Source organism: Podarcis liolepis (genome assembly GCF_965112155.1).
Source record: "Podarcis liolepis genome assembly, chromosome: 13".
Classification (NCBI taxonomy): Eukaryota; Metazoa; Chordata; class Lepidosauria; order Squamata; family Lacertidae; genus Podarcis; species Podarcis liolepis.
The window spans coordinates 54,907,475-54,925,530 of NC_139573.1; the positions used below are offsets into that span (position 1 = coordinate 54,907,475).

Below are 18,056 nucleotides of genomic sequence, written 5' to 3' on the forward strand. Positions count from 1 at the left end.
CTCCCCCATCTGACCTTTCAGGCAATTTCTACAACTGATTCTTAGGAGCTCTCTAGGTGCGCTGCATGCCTACAAGTCCAGTGAGGATATTGCATGTGCACCATCTGATTAATATGTGGAGAATCTGAATCAGACCTGCACAGCTCTGATGACCCACCAAACTGAAAGCAGCCTCCCAAATACCCGATAACCTCCCTGTTCTTGCAGAGAAAGGTGCTGATGAAGGATTTAGGCCCAAAGTCATTCAAGGCTTTGTAAGTCATTTATAAAAACTTTTATTCAGACCAGAAACTCAAATCAGATATTTAAGAATCACTGTGACATTATTTTGGCTGGTGGCTCCACTCAAAAGTTGGACCACTGCATTTTATGCCGGCAGCAATTCCCAAGTTGTCTTCAAGGGCAACGTTACAGTAATGGGAGGATATCAGAGCATGGATTCCTGTGGCCAAGCTTTCTCTGCTGAGAAATGCTGTAGCTGGAGACCTTTGCATCTCCACCAACAAGATGGTATCAAAGAGCACCCTAGACCATGTAACTGCACCTTCTGGGAAAGTGCAGCATATGAAAATCAGGCTGTTCCCCTAGTTCTTATCGGCTCATGAGGCATCAAGCTAGAGCATGCCACATCTTATAAAGATTCAGTTTTAATTTATTCACCTTCATCCAACTCAGTGGCCAGATACCAAGTTATCAGATTCCTCCAAGCATGCCTGAAGATGAACTGCCACTTCTCAAGCACCTTGATGAAAAAAGGATGAGAGTTGCTTAATGCTTCTGGGTCCATAGAGGTCTTCTTAAGGAGAAGGTGCCCCACCACATCTTTCAAGGTTGTTGGTCCCTCCCCCCTTCACTGAGGAAGCAGCAATCACTCTCTGGACCCACAATCTGCTATGGCTAACTCTAAGAAGCCAAAGTGCGCAAGTGCCAAAGGGGCAGATGGTCAGCCACACATATTTCAGCAGCTTGTCCATATCCTCAAGATATAATTGTTGTTCTTAATAACAATTTGTCCCAGTTACTCAGTGTTTTGCATGAGATGAATTTCCCACCTGGATGCAATATCCCAACAGGAAATTGTGTTTCAACACCCCCTCCCTTAATAGTCATGAATAAACACATGTGCATTCATCTCACATTTTTACCATGTAAAAATTAATCCTGTGTGACGTAGCTTTTATTGGGGCTATTTCACACATTTTCTGTGCCCTTTGCCTTCAAACCATGTTTTCTGATGTTAACAGACTGCATTTACTGGTGATTCAATCTCTTCCTCTACATATCTTTCTACGTAACTAAACTTGGTTCCTTGGGATTTACCTATCCATCATTGCCTTCCTTCCCTTAGGCAGGATCAGCGTTGCCAGCAGGTAAATATCTGGAACAGAGAAATTTGGATTCCTTCAGAGACCTTGCAGAGTAGAAAGCTTCATTGCTTTCTATTCTGACCTTGGAAGCCACAGCTTGGCAAACAAAATACTGAAGTCTAAGATTATCCTTTTAACGTTTGCTAGTAAGGGCCTGAAAAAAACCTATGGTCCTTATATTCCATGGGGTTTATCACAGATTTCACTGTGAGGTACTTTGCATGAATGGCTCATCTGAATAAGCAACTGTCTTTCCCTTTTGTGGTATACCATTTCCTTATGTGAATGTGACTTCAGATAAATTGGTGAGCAATGACTCAAGAGCTCAAGTCAACTGGACTAGGGCTAAGAGGACAAGCAAATTCCTTTCAACACTTCTTAGGGCTCATCCATACTTGCCTTTTGCCCCACTCTTTCCAGGCATAGGTTTATGCTGGTTTTTGCTTCTTTAGCACTCAATCAGAGCCAACGTCAATTCAGGTTTTCTGTGGACTGCCATTTGCTCCGATTAAGCTTTAAAGAGCGAGTTTTCACAGGGAAAACTCTGGAGTGAAAAAAGGGGTGTTTAGTACACAGCTTTAAAGGGCAGACTCTGACACAGTAAAATCATTAAGGTACAAACCTGTGTGAAAACTTTCCTGTAGGAGTTTTAGAACATAAATGATATTCTTTGTATGCTATAATTTACAATTGGGGGTTAGGCGCTTCATGAGGTAAATGAAGGGAAAGAGTAGAGCACGGGATCACCATCTGAAAGACTGGTTTAGCTTAGGTATTTACAGGAGACGGGTTTTTCAGTGCTGTCCTTGCAGCTTGTAGTCCTGAAAGGAAGTCTAGCTTCTTCTTACCTCCAGCTGAAAACTGCTACCAAAAGAGTAGCTTGCTGCATTAATTTATGACCTCCCCTGTGAAACTGATGCAGTGGAACGATCTGATTTAGGATAACGGACAGGGGTCAAACCAGTTTGGGCCCACACACAGAAAAACTTGAGACTCCAGTTTGGGTGCATGAGGAGCTGACACACCCCCTTGCACACTTGAGATGTGGCTATACAAAAGCATTTATTCAAGTTAATAAGAAACTGCAACAAGAAAATAGTAAAACGGATAAAAGCACATCAGCAACATCAGGTTCAAGAACTTCCCACCTCCTCCCAGTGTCTAGAGGAGCCGATGGAAGTCCATGTCCTTCGGCTTTATTCATGCTTAATCTAAGAATCAAACTTCTTAGTTGGTTCTGCAAAATAAAATAGAATAAATTTGGTGACTGAAAGCAACATACAGGCATGGGGGTCAATTCTAATGAAGTTTCCTCCATCAATACAGTAAGATTCCAATGTTTCATAAGGCAACACAGGCTGAGGACAATATGAGGCAACTCTCCTGGTCCCAGGTACTCCATCTTTCCCATCTAGATTTGGACCTGAAAGACCCATGGCACAGGGCATGTCTGTTCAGGCATCAGTCTTGGCTTTCAGTTCCCTGTCTTTGTAGAGCTTGAAGAAACATGAGTCTTAAGTCCGGTCTTAAATTGACAGGTTTTTTTTAAAGTAATGAATGTGTCAACCACAGCAAATCATGGCAAGTTCTTAAAGAAATGGGAGTGCCTGGATCACCTCATCTGTCTCCTGAGAAATCTCTATGTGGGACAAGAAGCTACAGTTAGAACTGGATATGGAACAACTGATTGGTTTAAAATTGGGAAAGGAGTACGGCAAGGCTGTATATTGTCTCCCTGCTTATTTAACATATATGCAGAATTCATCATGCGAAAGGCTTGCCTAGATGAATCCCAAACCAGAATTAAGATTGCCGGAAGAAATATCAACAACCTCAGATATGCAGATGACACAACCTTGATGGCAGAAAGTGAGGAGGAATTAAAGAACCTTTTAATGAAGGTGAAAGAGGAGAGCGCAAAATATGGTCTGAAGCTCAACATCAAAAAAACGAAGATCATGGCCACTGGTCCCATCACCTCCTGGCAAATAGAAGGGGAAGAAATGGAGGCAGTGAGAGATTTTACTTTCTTGGGTTCCATGATCACTGCAGAAGGTGACAGCAGTCACAAAATTAAAAGACGCCTGCTTCATGGAAGAAAAGCAATGACAAACCTAGACAGCATCTTAAAAAGCAGAGACATCACCTTGCCAATAAAGGTCCGTATAGTTAAAGCTATGGCTTTCCCAGTAGTGATGTATGGAAGTGAGAGCTGGACCATAAAGAAGGCTGATCGCCAAAGAATTGATGCTTTTGAATTATGGTGCTGGAGAAGGCTCTTGATAGTCCCATGGACTGCAAGAAGATCAAACCTATCCATTCTGAAGGAAATCAGCCCTGAGGGCTCACTGTAAGGACAGATTGTGAAGCTGAGGCTCCAATACTTTGGCCACCTCATGAGAAGAGAAGACTCCCTGGTAAAGACCCTGATGTTGGGAAAGATGGAGGGCACAAGGAGAAGGGGACGACAGAGGATGAGTTGGTTGGACAGTGTTCCCAAAGGTACCAGCATGAGTTTGACCAAACTGCAGGAGGCAGTGGAAGACAGGAGTGCCTGGCCTGCTCTGGTCCATGGGGTCACGAATTGGACATGACTAAACAACAACAACAACAACAACAACAACATATTCCAGGCTGATGGAAAAGGTGAATTTAATGTTGACACAGATGGCCTAGAACACCACACAATAGGAAAAGTTCTGCCCAGCATCAATGAAGCCTGGTGGACAAAGTCCAATGGCCAGACTCGCCAAACATCTGGCTTTCGGAAGATGCATTCTATGCAAAATACTGCTGTGTAAATATTGCCTTCCAGACATCTCCTTATATAGGCCCTCATAATTTTTAAACATCAGATTGCTAAAGAAATTGTTTTGACTACCAGCCACCACGACTGCATTAATACTATGCATTTAGTGGACGTAAATTTTGTCATAATCTTTTATGCGAACGCTAAGATTTATGAGGCTGGACAGACCATTAAGTCATTTTTTTCTCCTTTAATAATGTCTCTGATTCAGTGAACTCAGATTTATGCTTTACACTATAGTGTGCTAACAGCTATTTTTTGGCTGGGAACTCAGCAGTAAATTTGAATTTAATAAAGTGACAAGAGATCTCAGCATGAAAGAGATTAGGGCGCCAATTTCTTTTCTTCCTTCTTACTAAACAGAGCAGGAACGGCATGTAATCCATGCACTAAATTTAGCATTAAAAAGATATTTGCCACAATGCATTTGTAACTACACACACAAAAGGGGTTAGCATTTAATGCAGCGCCACTGCATGGCTCTGGAGGTGGTGGACAGGGAGGGTCAGGGCACCCCCAGCTGTAATGGCCGCGGTTCTTCATAGTGGAAGCTATACTATCCTGTGCTTTTGTCTCAAAATGTCTGTCAAATGTATCACATTGTAATCCTGTCCTTCCGCCAATGAGCTCAGAAAACAGCAATCCTTTTATTGTCACAACAAACCTGCAAGGTTAGATACAGGTATGACTATACTTAAGCTATTCATTTCTGGAGGTGCTTTTTTCTCTTTTCCTTTGCATGCCTATTTGCATCGCCTAATTTGGGGTTCTGTCATACTAAGTGGTGATGAAATTTGAAAAATCTCATATATAGGTACTCTTGGAGATTTGGAGAGTGCATACTCTCATCTTTTGCACTTTATCTAGAAAGTTAGGAAATTCTACTACCATTCTTAGTGGCATTCCAGAAACACCTTATCACACACTAACACAGGTTGTATTAATTAGCCCCACCTTGTATTCTAAAGAAGTTTACTGATCTGTAAACTGAGCCCCATAATACAGCTTTTGCTATGTCCTCGGTGGGACAATTTTGCCCACACCTGTGACACACTGCAGTTCTACAGCAGGTATGAAAAATGTGGGCAGGTAATGGAACATAGCAAAGAGAAAAAAAGCAAGATTGCAGTTTTCTCTACCCAGAAAAAAATAATTAGTTTATTTGCCTAATCCTAGGGATTGACTTTTGTTGTTTCTAAAAGCACAAAGTACCATTCTTAGAATTATCACACATTCTATTTTACATTTTATTGCTTAAGACTAGTATGACATCTGCTGTTACACTTCAGGTTTGCTTTGCAATTCTTATATCTATTTGGATGCTATGGTGCACTCAAAATGCATTTTACAAACTTCATGACCTTTACTGAAAGAAATGCAGTGGTAGAAGCACAATTTTCATTCAAGTGAGTAAAAAGTTATTGGAGATAGATAATATACCGAATCTACAAGTATTTGCTCCAAAGGTCTTGATTATTAAGAGCGACTATACACAGCTGTCTTCCTCCTCTGTGTTGCTATCCGTGTCTTAAAGGTAAAGGGACCCCTGACCGTTAGGTCCAGTCGTGACCGACTCTGGGGTTGCGGCGCTCATCTCGCTTTATTGGCTGAGGGAGCCGGCGTACAGCTTCCGGGTCATGTGGCCAGCATGACTAAGCCGCTTCTGGCAAACCAGAGCAGAGCACGGAAATGCCATTTACCTTCCCGCCGGAGCGGTACCTATTTATCTACTTGCACTTTGACATGCTTTCAAACTGCTAGGTTGGCAGGAGCAGGGACCGAGCAACGGGAACTCACCCCGTCGCGAGGATTCGAACCACTGACCTTCTGATCGGCAAGTCCTAGGCTCTGTGGTTTGACCCACAGCACCACCCGCGTCCCATTCCTTGTCTTACATCCTCCAATTAAAAAACTTGTGATGGAGGCCAGCCATATTCACAATTAGGTTTGTCTATTTGACATACCAGTTGACTGTGTTTGCTGTACAATGTATTCTGCCCGTAAAGCCTGAACTATCCTTTGTTGTGGTCAAAAATGATTAATGAGAGTAGATAGTTTTGAACCACTGGAAAATGTGGTCACAGAATTTATGATGTCTAAGTGAACCTAAGACTGGATGTTGCAAGAACAGGTTAGAAGTGCACTTCAGTAAAATAAAATAGAAAACAACCTGATCTTCTAGTCTGTCTCTGCAGTGACCATTGGCCAGAACCCAGAACTTTCCACATGGAAACATTTTGTTGTGGGTCCCACTTGTGACACCTGCACCCCCCCCCCAATGTTGCAGTGTGGAGTTTCCTGTTCAGGGTTCCAGCAAAGCTCTCTTGGTCATATTAAGAAAGGTTTGGGTTTACTGCCCTTGGGTTTTTATTGTTGTTCCACTGACCTTGGGTTCTCCCAAACGTGCTGATACCTCCCTCTTGTACATGGATGACGTCATTTTGACTATATAATGACTGACATTCAGAGACTGATTTCACTATAGTATTTTTGATGTTAAAATCAGATGCAGGAACAGGAGTATTTCCTTTGTGTGTTGATACATGGATAATGGTAGAGTAAAAGGAAACAGATGGAAGAGAGGGAACTTGATTCCTCTTCATTTTGTTGCTGGCCAGGGGGTGCCAAGCAAACAAAGCTGAATCAAATCTCCATTAATGACTGCACCAAATGTTGCCATTTGTAATGCACAATTTAGAATTTGCAAAATAAAAAAAATTCCTTCCAGTAGCACCTTAAAGACCAACTAAGTTAGTTCTTGGTATGAGCTTTCGTGTGCATTTTTTATTTTGACTATGGCAGATTATTTTGACTATGGCAGACCAACACGGCTACCTATCTGTAACTAGAATTTGCAAAGCATTGTTGGTGAATTGGATAAAGAGTTTTTGTGATGGTGGGAATTCTAATGATTATCACATTCAACTCTATCCTTAGTTTCCCCATTAGAACAGTCAACCCGATCTCTACCTTTGAGAAGACAGGCCACCCCACCAGGTCCAGGGGCTGCCAGTCACCACTGAGTGTAAACAAATGTAAAGTGATGCATGTCAGGGCAAGAAAATCCTTGCTTTTACATATGTGCTCATAGAGTCTGGACTGGCGGTAGCTGACCAGGAACAAGGCCTTAGTGGACAGCTCAGTGAAGATGTCAACTCAGTGTGAAAAAGGTAAATTACATGCTAGGAATCATTAGGAAAACAACTGAAAATAAAACTGCTGATATCATAATTCCACTATAAGACAGTGCCCATCAAAACACTCACTAAATTGTTCAGTTTCTGTTAATTGGTTCTCGTGGGAAACTTGCAGATTCTAGCTTCACCAATTAACTCAAGCTGGTGTCAATTTACTCTTGGCAGAAAGCCCAGGTCTGCTTGACCTAGAAACTACTCACTCTGATTGGTTAACGAGCAGCACTCAACTCTGTTATCTAGGGAATGCTAGCACAGTTTGGTGTGAGGTGTGTTAGGAGTTAGAAGTGCTGTGTATGGTTTTGAGAGAGAGAGAAAGAGAGGATTTATTTTGCTTTTATTTGTATGCAGAAACTCTGCTGGTTTTATTTTTCCTTTTAATAAATCCTGTAAATAGTTATTCTGAGTCTAGCTGACTAGTCATTACCGCCGCAACTAGCTTCCTCGCTGTGCAGGAAAACTCTGCTACGTTTGGGCTAAAGCCAATAGGGCTATGCCTGACACTTCAAAGTTCCATGATAAATGACACGACTGAAATTTTTTAGAAACTGGTGGTGGCACCTTTGCTAAGATATTTCCCTCAATAGGGGGAAAAGATGAGCAATTGGGAAATGTTTCGCCATCTTTCAACCTGGGATCACTCAGTGAAGTTTATTGGCAGATTTGGAGCAGGCAGGATAAAGCATTTCTTCACACAATGCACAATTATTGAATTAAACTGTCATAAAACATGGTGATAGATAGATAGATAGCTTTTATTTTAGAAATGGACAAATTCATGAAAGACAGGTCTATCATCAGCTATTAGTGATGAAAGCTCAACAGAAGCTCCATGTTCAATGGCAGTGTTCCTCATCAGGAGTAGATGCTGGGACAGGGTCCCTTTCAACTCTACAACTCTAGGATCTGTGATCTAGGATCACTCCATGCCTTGCTTGTGAGCCTCTTGAGTGGGGGTGGGAAACAAAATGGTGGGCTGGGTGGACTTTGGATAGCTCCATTACAGCAAATATTATATTCTGATTCTCTGTAACATGCAAGTACTGATAAAAAGAATGCAATATTGGCTTTAGAATGTGTTTCGGTCTTAACAGTGTGAAACTCCCTAAGGCATGGACATGAGGCAATATCTCCAGTATTCAACATACTGAGGCTAATAGTTTGCCTTCCTCCTGCTCTGTGAAGACAAGGGTCTCCCCGCTGGTTGGCAGACCTTCTGTGCTCTGAAGCAATCTGGTACAACAAGCTGCACATTATCCTACTGCTTTGTTTGTATCCCTCCTGCCCCCCTAAAAATGCTGAATTAAATGCATCTGAAAACAACAATATAGTCAAGAGAACAATATAGTCAACTGTTGCTGACTTGCGATAAGTAATTCTCCTTTGGGCAACAAGGTAGATAATGGAATGGAGAACTGGAACACACTACTGATAATTGCTTCGTGAGAGATGCACTGAAAACAATAAACCTAATTATATACCATGTAAGGATCCAAATTTGTGGTTACCGCTTGGTGAAGACACATCAGGGTCAGCACAGAGACTTCACTGAAAGCACCAGCCCAATGGCAGACAGAAATTTTAAAAGGTGATAGAATTGCTAGAGGAATTATTATGATGATAACAGTTTACTAAGCTTCCAGGAAATAAACTCAGATGGACATTCTTGGGATTCTACTATACCCTGAAAATTCAGACAAGTTCAGTGCCCAACTTTGCAGTTGCTCTTTCTTTGTAAGCCAGTGATGATTTTACTATTGACAGATTTTGTGTTCGTTGAGATGTATCCCCTGTGGGATTGCCCCCCTCCTTGAACATCACATTTCTCTCCCTGCTCTGCCATTTCCCTCACATACCTGTAAACACAAGACTAAGCCCTTAACTGTGTGCCTAAATAATGTTGAGTTGAAACGACAATGAGGCTAATTCCATGCACCCAAAGGAGATTTGGACTTGTATTTCTCAAACAACCTCCCTTCCCAGAGATATTATTTCATGTTTCAATAGGAAGACCGAGATCTTAGTAGAGAGGGCAAAATTCTTAGCAAGGTTTAACTGCCCATTCTTCGTTATATTGAAGATGAATTGACAATACTAATAGTAATGTGATTATCATCATCTGTATTTTAAGACAGCAAGCTGATTCCTGTTTATATTCTAAAGGGCTAATTTTAATTTTGATATCATTGTTTGCAGAAGAGCAATTTTGAGCAACGCTGATACACACACACACATTGTGCTGCATTTTTTCTTTCGGTTGATTGAAACAAAATCGTGCTAAACTGTGTTGGGGGAGCAATTGGAAGTACGGGGTGTGACCACAGAGAGCAGCCACTAAAACGTCACTACATACATTTTTTAAAAAGCTCACTCAAAATGAGAATTCACAATGTACTTCACTCAGGTAATGCATAATTTTATGCTGGATTCCCTTCCCTCCTTAACTGGATTATCTGCAGACCAGGGAAATCCGAATTAACTGGAAGGAAGTGCAGGCTGCCACTTGGTTAAGGAGAACGTCGTGTGGTCACTGACAAAAGAATAGAGCCACACTCTGGACACAGTGAAAACAGTGAGGTGCCTAGAAATAATAATAATGATTTCGGACCCTCCAAGTGTCCCTATTTTCCAGAGATGTCCCTGATTTAGAGAAGCTGTCCAGGTTTCTGATTTGATGCCAGAATGTCCCACTTTTCCTTAGGATGCCCCTATTTTCATTGGAAAAATGTTGGAGGGTATGGAGTTACCTGACCCTCCCAAGCTGTCTGAAGGCAATCCTGTGTAGGGAAGGTTTTTAAAAAAATATATTTAATGTTTTATTATGTTTTTATATATGTCAGAAGCTGCCCAGAGTGGCTGGGGCAACCCAGTAAGATGTGTGGGGTATAAATAGTAAAATTACCGTTGTGGAATGGGATGTCCCTATTTTCATCAAAGAAATGTTGGAGGGTATGCAATTTTGTTATTTATACCCTGCCCATCTGAATGGGTTGACCCAGCCACTCTGGGCGGCTTCCAGCATAAACAAATACATAGTATGTTCCAACAAATATTCACAACTGATTTGAAAAGTAGGGAGTGTCTTCTGTTCTTTCCTAAAAGGCATCTAACCCCCCCCCCCTTTTGCCATTTTTACTTATTAGTTGCAATAGAAGTTACTTGTTTCTTTCTTTCTTAGAAAATTATGACTGATGCTGAACTAGAGAATCTCAGAAGAAATTAGAAGTTGTGTGAGACATCATAAACAGTTCAATCTATATTCTGTCAGGTGAGCAATACATGGCAGAGCCATCCAACAGAGGAAGATATATCTCTTAATCAAACACAAACCTCGTTTATCGCCACTTGAACTTGAATTAATACGAGCTGCGCCTTCTCTTCTGCCCAGGGGTTCCTCCCGTGAAACAGGGAAGCTTCCAGAACTAGCAGTGGCATTACAATGGGCTTAATGTCGATCCCGAGCATCCTCTAGCACCATCTACCAGTCTTCCTAAGTAATTCACAAAATGCACGGTTTCTGCTTCTGCGATATTGTGGGTCTTTTAAGAGAGGAAAAACTCTTCTCAAAAATCTGTTAGACTTTACAAGATATCTATCAGCATATCCTGAAGAAATATTTCCAACAGTGAAGCAGGATAATGCAGCAATTTACATGTTTACGTACCAATTCTGATCCCAGAATTTGCATGAATGTAATTTAACAGCAATTACAGTGGTACCTCTGGTTACATACTTAATTTGTTCCAGAGGTCTGAGCTTAACCTGAAACTGTTCTTAACCTGAAACACCACTTTAGCTAATGGGGCCTCCAGCTGCTGCCACGCCATCTCCGCACAATTTCTGTTCTCATCCTGAAGCAAAGTTCTTAACCCGAGGTACTATTTCTGGGTTAGCGGAGTCTGTAACCTGAAGCGTATGTAACCTGAAGCTTATGTAACCCGAGGTACCACTGTACCATAATTGTAGTCATATTAATGGGATGCCAAACTAAAACATATGATTTTTAAAAAACTCATATTGCCAATTTGCCCTCATAAAAAACGGGGTGCAAAATCTGAGGTAAACACAGTTTGGGTTCTATCGCTCAGCTTGCAAGCTCTCTGTAGCCATTGGCAGAGTTGCTATGCGATGCCAGGAAAACACAGAGACCAAAGCTGCCGTTGATGATGATGATGATGATGATGATGATATTTATACCCCAACATTCTTCCAAAGAACTACAGGCGGCATTCATGTCCCACCCACCCCCCCATCCATTCTGTCTTGACAACAAGTACGTTGAGAGGCAGCGAGTGGCCCAAGGTCACACAGAGAGCTTCATGGCTGAGTAGGAATTTGAATCCAGCTCTTCTGAATCCTAGTATGACACAAAACATGCCCACTTGAAGCAAAGCTTGAGGCCACTTCATAAAGGAGCAAAGTTTTAAGGATTTAATTTTCATTATTTTTCAACTTCCATTTTAAAATGCGGTTTGAAGTGACATGTTCTAAGACACTGATGCCATTTGGAAAATGCTATTAGGTGTCAGCTTGTTAAATGCAATATTTTAGCCAGCATCGAAACCTATGAGATATAGGGATGATTCCTGAACTAAAGCTCTTGTTTCTGGGAGAGCCTCTGGTTTTTTTGTATATTTATGGAATCTGTAAATTGCCCTGAAGAAAACTCCTGTTGTTAGGTTACACAGGAGATAAAAGCAAATGTCTAACCCTTTTCCCCCTTTTTCTTCTGAAGTCTCCAAATAACCCCCACCCCCGTTAAATGTTAATAAGAATGGGAAATGCCCTAAATATAGTTATGTCAAATAATTCATTTCCAAGGAGGGAGAGGGAGAGGAGACATGCTGAAAAGTTATTTTGAGAACTGGAATTTGTTTGATAAATATGGGAATAAGGGTTTTAAAGAGAATGTTCCTTTCATTTGTACTAGATGCTACTTTTTGAAAGGAAAAATGAAGAAGGTGACTGGTGAGTATACATACACAAAACATGGGTTAATGATCATTGAGCTGAAAAATGGTGCAACAGCAAATAATTTCTGCTCCAGTTCCAGTTCCGTTCTGTTCCAGTTCAGATCCTGGGCGCTGTTTGTGCTTGTTGCAACATCCTTTATGGGCGGTTTTTTTGGGGAGGGGGGCAGAGGTTGCTGTTGCATGGGCTAAACTATAAGTCATGGGTAGGCAAACTAAGGCCTGGGGGCCGGATCCGGCCCAATCGCCTTCTCAATCCAGCCCGCAGACAGTCCAGGAATTAGTGTGTTTTTACATGAGTAGAATGTGTGCTTTTATTTAAAATGCATCTCTCGGTTATTTGTGGGACATAGGAATTTGTTCATTCCCCCCCCCCCCCGCCAAAAAAATAATCCGGCCCCCCACAAGGTCTGAGGGACAGTGGACCGGCCCCCTGCTGAAGAAGTTTACTGACCCCTGCTGTAAGTGGTAGAAATCGTAGGACCTGTCACCACACACATGACGTATGGGCATTGCCTGTCGGAGTGGCATCTTTATGGCTGTGTGACTTCTAATCCCAGCCTGAGCAGGCCAGGGCCAGGGTGCTTCAGGGCCAGAGCGCCAGTCATGCTGCAGGATGCCTTTCTTTTTTTAGACGGCTATTTCTTCTCGGAGTGGCTGTGATGTGACCGTCAGCTCCCGTTTCCTGATGCCCCGTCTCACATGACTTCTGGAAGCTGGGCAGCATCACATTCATAGAGCTGCTATCCAATTCCTAATCAGTACAGAACAGCAGGCATGGACAGTAAGAGACTCTCTGCTGGCTCCGCTCCACAATGTACTTGGAGGAGGACAAACAGTTGCTGCTCACATGCGAGTTTTGGAGTCCCCTCGTACAATCAGGAGGTCGATGGAAAAAGAAATCCCTGCTGCAGCACAAATGTAATACAGGTTGGGTTAGACGCTTGGTAGCAAGTGATCTCCTCAGATGACTGGCTTCAGGGCTGCGAGGGCACATTCTTCAAGCACACACATTTACTACTCAGCACCTCTCTCCCCTTTGTTTATCAGATGGGATAATGACCATGTCACATGGTAACACACGTTGCCTGGTATGCGTGTTGTATTCCAACTAGTCTTTCCCAGAAAAATCTAGGCCACCTTCTCCATTCTTGAATTTCATAGAGAAACATGGAGTGGGGGTGTTTGGCTTAAATTGTGAAACCTGTTTAAATATTGGCTTCCCAAAGAGCCTGGAGATTATCAGTCTTGTATATCTCAGGCAAATTATCAGCCATTCTCATTGGCTAGTGGACTGACCACAAGGGCAAACAGCCATGCTTCTTAATTGTTTATTCTAAGTCAGCCAGTCATATAAAGGAGTTAATTAATTGATTCATTGGTTAACCAATTAAATCTGGAAACGAATAAAATCAGTAGTTCTGAAGCATCCTGATTTTAGATGATGCATGCCGGTGTAATGTCAGACACTGTCTTAGGTGGTTCTTAGAAGAAGCAGTCCTGCCTGAGTATTACACAAGGGGGAAATGCTTCTAGAAGTTAATCTCCTGCATATTTTGTACTTGTATTTTTTAAAAATTAAACCTCACCAAATTAAACTGAAGATTGATTTTTAATTAATAAAAATGATTTAAGAATTCAACAAAAGAAATTGTTGAATCGTTGGAATATTCTGTTAGTCTTGTTTGTTATATATTTAATAACAAAATAATTTCTAAACAAGTAAATAAATATGCTTTAAACTGACTGCTCTAAGAATTGACCGAGTGCTGCAGTTCCTATATAGGAAGGCATGTATTGAAATCATTTCTCCATTCTGAATGTCTCAGAAACATTTCACATCAGGGGCATCATCCAACCAAACCCGAGCACTTTGGAGAGTCCAACTGCTTAAATCTATTCTACTTCAACCACAGAAATTTAAAATTGCCTGGCATTGGTAGGAACTATAAAGTCAACCCAAAAACTGATGGCATCATTCTACCCCAATTATCTCTAGACTTCATATGTGGAAACATGGCAAATTATAATAATATAATTCTTCTTTTAAAAAACAGTTTGAGGATTCTGTGCACGACTCCCCCTGGGGTTTATCCACCTGAAATTTGACAACTTTAATCCCCCTTTTTGGGTGGAGAGGGTGCCCTTTGCCTGCAAATTTAATCCATCCATCTATGTGAAAAAGGAGGGGGAAGCTTCAGATTTAACAGATCAGATCTGAACCTGAATAAAAAAATTGAATCTGAGTGACAGAGCAGAGCTGAAACAGATGGGGCTGTTTCCAAACGCTGCAAAAACAAGGCGAATCTGGTGCTTGCTGCACACTCCTATTAAATACACCTTTAACCTGCAAAGCTTAATAAAGTACACTGTCACTTGCTTGCTCCAATTGAAAATTAACACAAGAATTAATTAGTGCCCAGAAGAAAGAAGCAGCAAACTATTTAACTTGTTTAACAAAAAGGTCAGAAGGAATTGAATTTACAACCTTTAAAAATAAGGCCAACAATCCTCATTTGCTTCCAACATGTGGAATATTCTTAGCTTTATTATTTCCTGTTACTTACAACTTAAAGCCACTGCTGCCACTATCATTACGGGTGGACCCTATAGTGGCCATCAGGTATAGAACAAGGAATGAGAGCTTGGAATCCCACTAATATGTTTAAATGGGGTCATAAAGTAGCCACTTCTCGCTTCCACCAAACTGAATTGAACAAAATTAGCAAAAGTAATCATAGCTGGCAATGGAACATTCACCGCGCAGCCCATATGTCAATAATCCTTACAACGTCCCTGCAAAGGAGGTCAGTATTATGATGCCATACTACAAATTGGGGGCTGAGGCTGAACAATTGTGTTTTGCTGGGGGCTGCCTAGGGAGCTCAAGACTGAGGTGTGATTTGAACCAGAGACCTGATATTAGAGGACTTAAAAATGCTTAACTCTGCATTGGGTCCTGCGACTCCTGGCAAGCCTCTCATTGTGCAGTGCTCCAGTACAGACACCTCAAGAAACAGGCTCATTGAATGTGAAGATTATTTAATTTATATAAACTCATTGTGAGAATGATTTCAGTATCTCTATGCATAACTACGGTACATCATTCCCGTTTACTCACACGGGGCCCACCTGCAGCACCAAACAGCTTGGCTTGCAGCGAGCAATTCATCACCTGAGTGCCAGAGACGGACAGCTGTACTCTGTGCAGGACACGGTTGCTCCATCTGCAGATGACATCAAATGACAGATGCTGGTCTTCAGCTGAATTTGGAGGGCACCTACTTCATAAAGAGATTGGAAGGTATGTGCGTGAAAGAGAAATAAATACAGATTTCATCTGTGTCTGACAAGCCATTTAAACGGGAGGGCCTCTTGGATCCATACATTTTGGCTCAACTGCTTTGCGGCTTTAAGCTGCTCCAAGATGAGAGGCGGCATTTGCTTCCAATTCTGTTTTGAATCCCTTCGGCTGCAATTCTGCAGCACAACCTGTCAACTGGAGAAACGCTGGGAATCCACATAAGCCAAACGTATCATAGGGGACAGACGATCATGTAAGATACAAAAAGTATTTTTTAAAAATTATAATTGACCACTAATAATGTATCATGCATGTCTCATTAGATTAAATGCCGCAAAATTGTGTTCGATTAAAACTATGCCATTGTTTCCCATTGATTGTAAAAAAAATTGCCTCAACGTAAGCCAATTAAATATTTTCATCTGCTTTTCAGTAAATCATTGACTTTAGATAATTTGCATAATATCAAAATGTCCATGCCTTTTTGTGATGTTGAAAGAAGTGTACAAAAACCTACCACTCATTCTTAGGCCAATTGTAATATGTTCTTTGTAAAGCATTGTCCCCTATTGCAGTAAACACCCAAGCTTGTTACAAGCTGTAACAATCCTTGAACCAGCATTTATTATATATATATAGAAGTGTACAGGGAATCTCCAAAGAATTATATATGCCACACTACAATTTCTTTTATTTTCCTGACCACTCTTAGGCACAGAGGTGGTTTTCAGAGGGCAGATCTACAGTAAAGGAAGGCTTTGGTGAAAAATCATTCTTATGGTGATGCTGACGGAGGGAAGTCGTCTTGCATCAAGCAGTGCTAAACATCCAGAATAAGAGTCAGTGGCGTAGCATGGGGGGTGCAGGGGGGGCCGGCCGCACCGGGCGCAACATCTGGGGGTTAGGGTTAGGGGGCGCAAATCCATGGGTTAGGGGACGCAAATGCACAGGTTAGGGGGCGCAAATTACTTGCCTTGCACTGGGTGCTGACAACCCACGCTACGCCACTGATAAGAGTATCCAGTGAGAGAGTTCTCTGAGTGTGTGAGAAGTTGATCTTTTCATATAGTTTCCATTCCTCTTTGTGGTTGCTATCTGTGGCTTCTGTGACAAACACTTTGCATGAAGTTACAGCTGCCAGCAGAAGTCAAACCCTAAGAAAGTGGAATTTCTAGTGGAAATTGATCAAAAGGAGATATAGAATGCTACCAAGAAAGTTCATGGGGCAGAGCATGATTAGACACATGTACCAGTCCGATTTTCCCACAGCAGAAGTTACAGCCTTATTTCTGCACCGTTGCTTAGAATGGATCACGGGGAGTGCCTGTGACCGTTTCTCACATTCTTTGGTGGTATGTTTAATGCACATTGCATTGTGCAAGCAGTGAATTTAAAGCCACTAAAAGGGAGAAACCTCTGTGTTGACCACTCTGCGGCAGCTCATGAAGCATCATCCGTAGATTGTCAACATTTGGTTGACTTAAAAAGAATCAGTTTTTCCCATGCATTCCAATTGTCATGGCTTACTAGGGGTTGGCCCCCGTGAATCACTGACCCAAATTTGCCTTTGAGGGATGCGTTTTTAAAAACACTGTCAATGTGCACTAGAGCTGTCATCTGTTTGGTCTCAAATGTTTCTCCTTCAACCTGCCTGCCTCCCTCCCAGCCACCAGCCTTGACATTTCTTCACAATGGACACTTAGGTTGGTGTGTGAGGCAAAACACAGAGATGGTTCATCAGCACTTGAGCCAGGTGGGCAGAAATAAGGGCAGAGGAATACTGTGTCTTCCTTCCCATTTTCAGTTTCTTCTTCATCATCATCATCATCATCATCATCATTTAAACACACTCTTTATTTGGGTCCTTGTTTTAATTATGTATTTTGTGTTATCTTGTATTTTTATGCTGTGAACTGCCCTGAGATCTTCGGATGAAGGGTGGTGTTATGTACTGAAGTTCTCACCCTGGGCCAGCAGGGGGACACTGAAGATAGTTATGCAAATGAAGGATCGAAAGTGACGTTCAGTGATTGGATAGTTTTAGAAAGTTGCTACAGTAACGTTGTACTAGAGCTCTATATAAGCAGGCTGACTGAGCCCTTCAGCTCACTTCTGTTCTGGCCTCTGAATAAATAAGAGCTGTTTGAAGAATTGCTGTGTCGTTTGATATGTTCACCCACAACTTAACAGGTGGTATACAAATTAATTAATTAATTTCTCCTCCCACTGGAAACAATGGCAGGGGAAAGCGAAGAAAGAGATTTAGTTACACCCAGGGCAGAAGAGCAACCAGAGTCTTACCTCAGGGTTCCACCATTTTCCTCCTCAAAGCAGCCCCCCCCCCCTTTCCATTGCCTGCTCTTAGGGTTGCTGTTCAGGGGGAGATTTTGTGCACAAAAGCGTAACAGCACC

The 18,056-nt window shown here is 41.9% G+C and overlaps 2 long non-coding RNA genes across 2 annotated transcripts; one reads left to right on the forward strand and one right to left on the reverse strand.

Moving 5' to 3' along the window:
- Positions 1-312: 312 nt before the first annotated feature.
- On the reverse strand, positions 313-11,143 carry LOC310692438. Its single transcript, XR_014518813.1, has 3 exons — positions 10,701-11,143; positions 2,516-2,604; positions 313-1,378 (listed from the first exon to the last, which is right to left on the reverse strand). It is a non-coding gene; the product is annotated as an uncharacterized lncRNA (long non-coding RNA).
- Positions 11,144-11,657: 514 nt separating this feature from the next.
- On the forward strand, positions 11,658-13,923 carry LOC310692442. Its single transcript, XR_014518817.1, has 3 exons — positions 11,658-11,730; positions 12,301-12,338; positions 12,975-13,923. It is a non-coding gene; the product is annotated as an uncharacterized lncRNA (long non-coding RNA).
- The last annotated feature ends 4,133 nt before the right edge of the window (positions 13,924-18,056 follow it).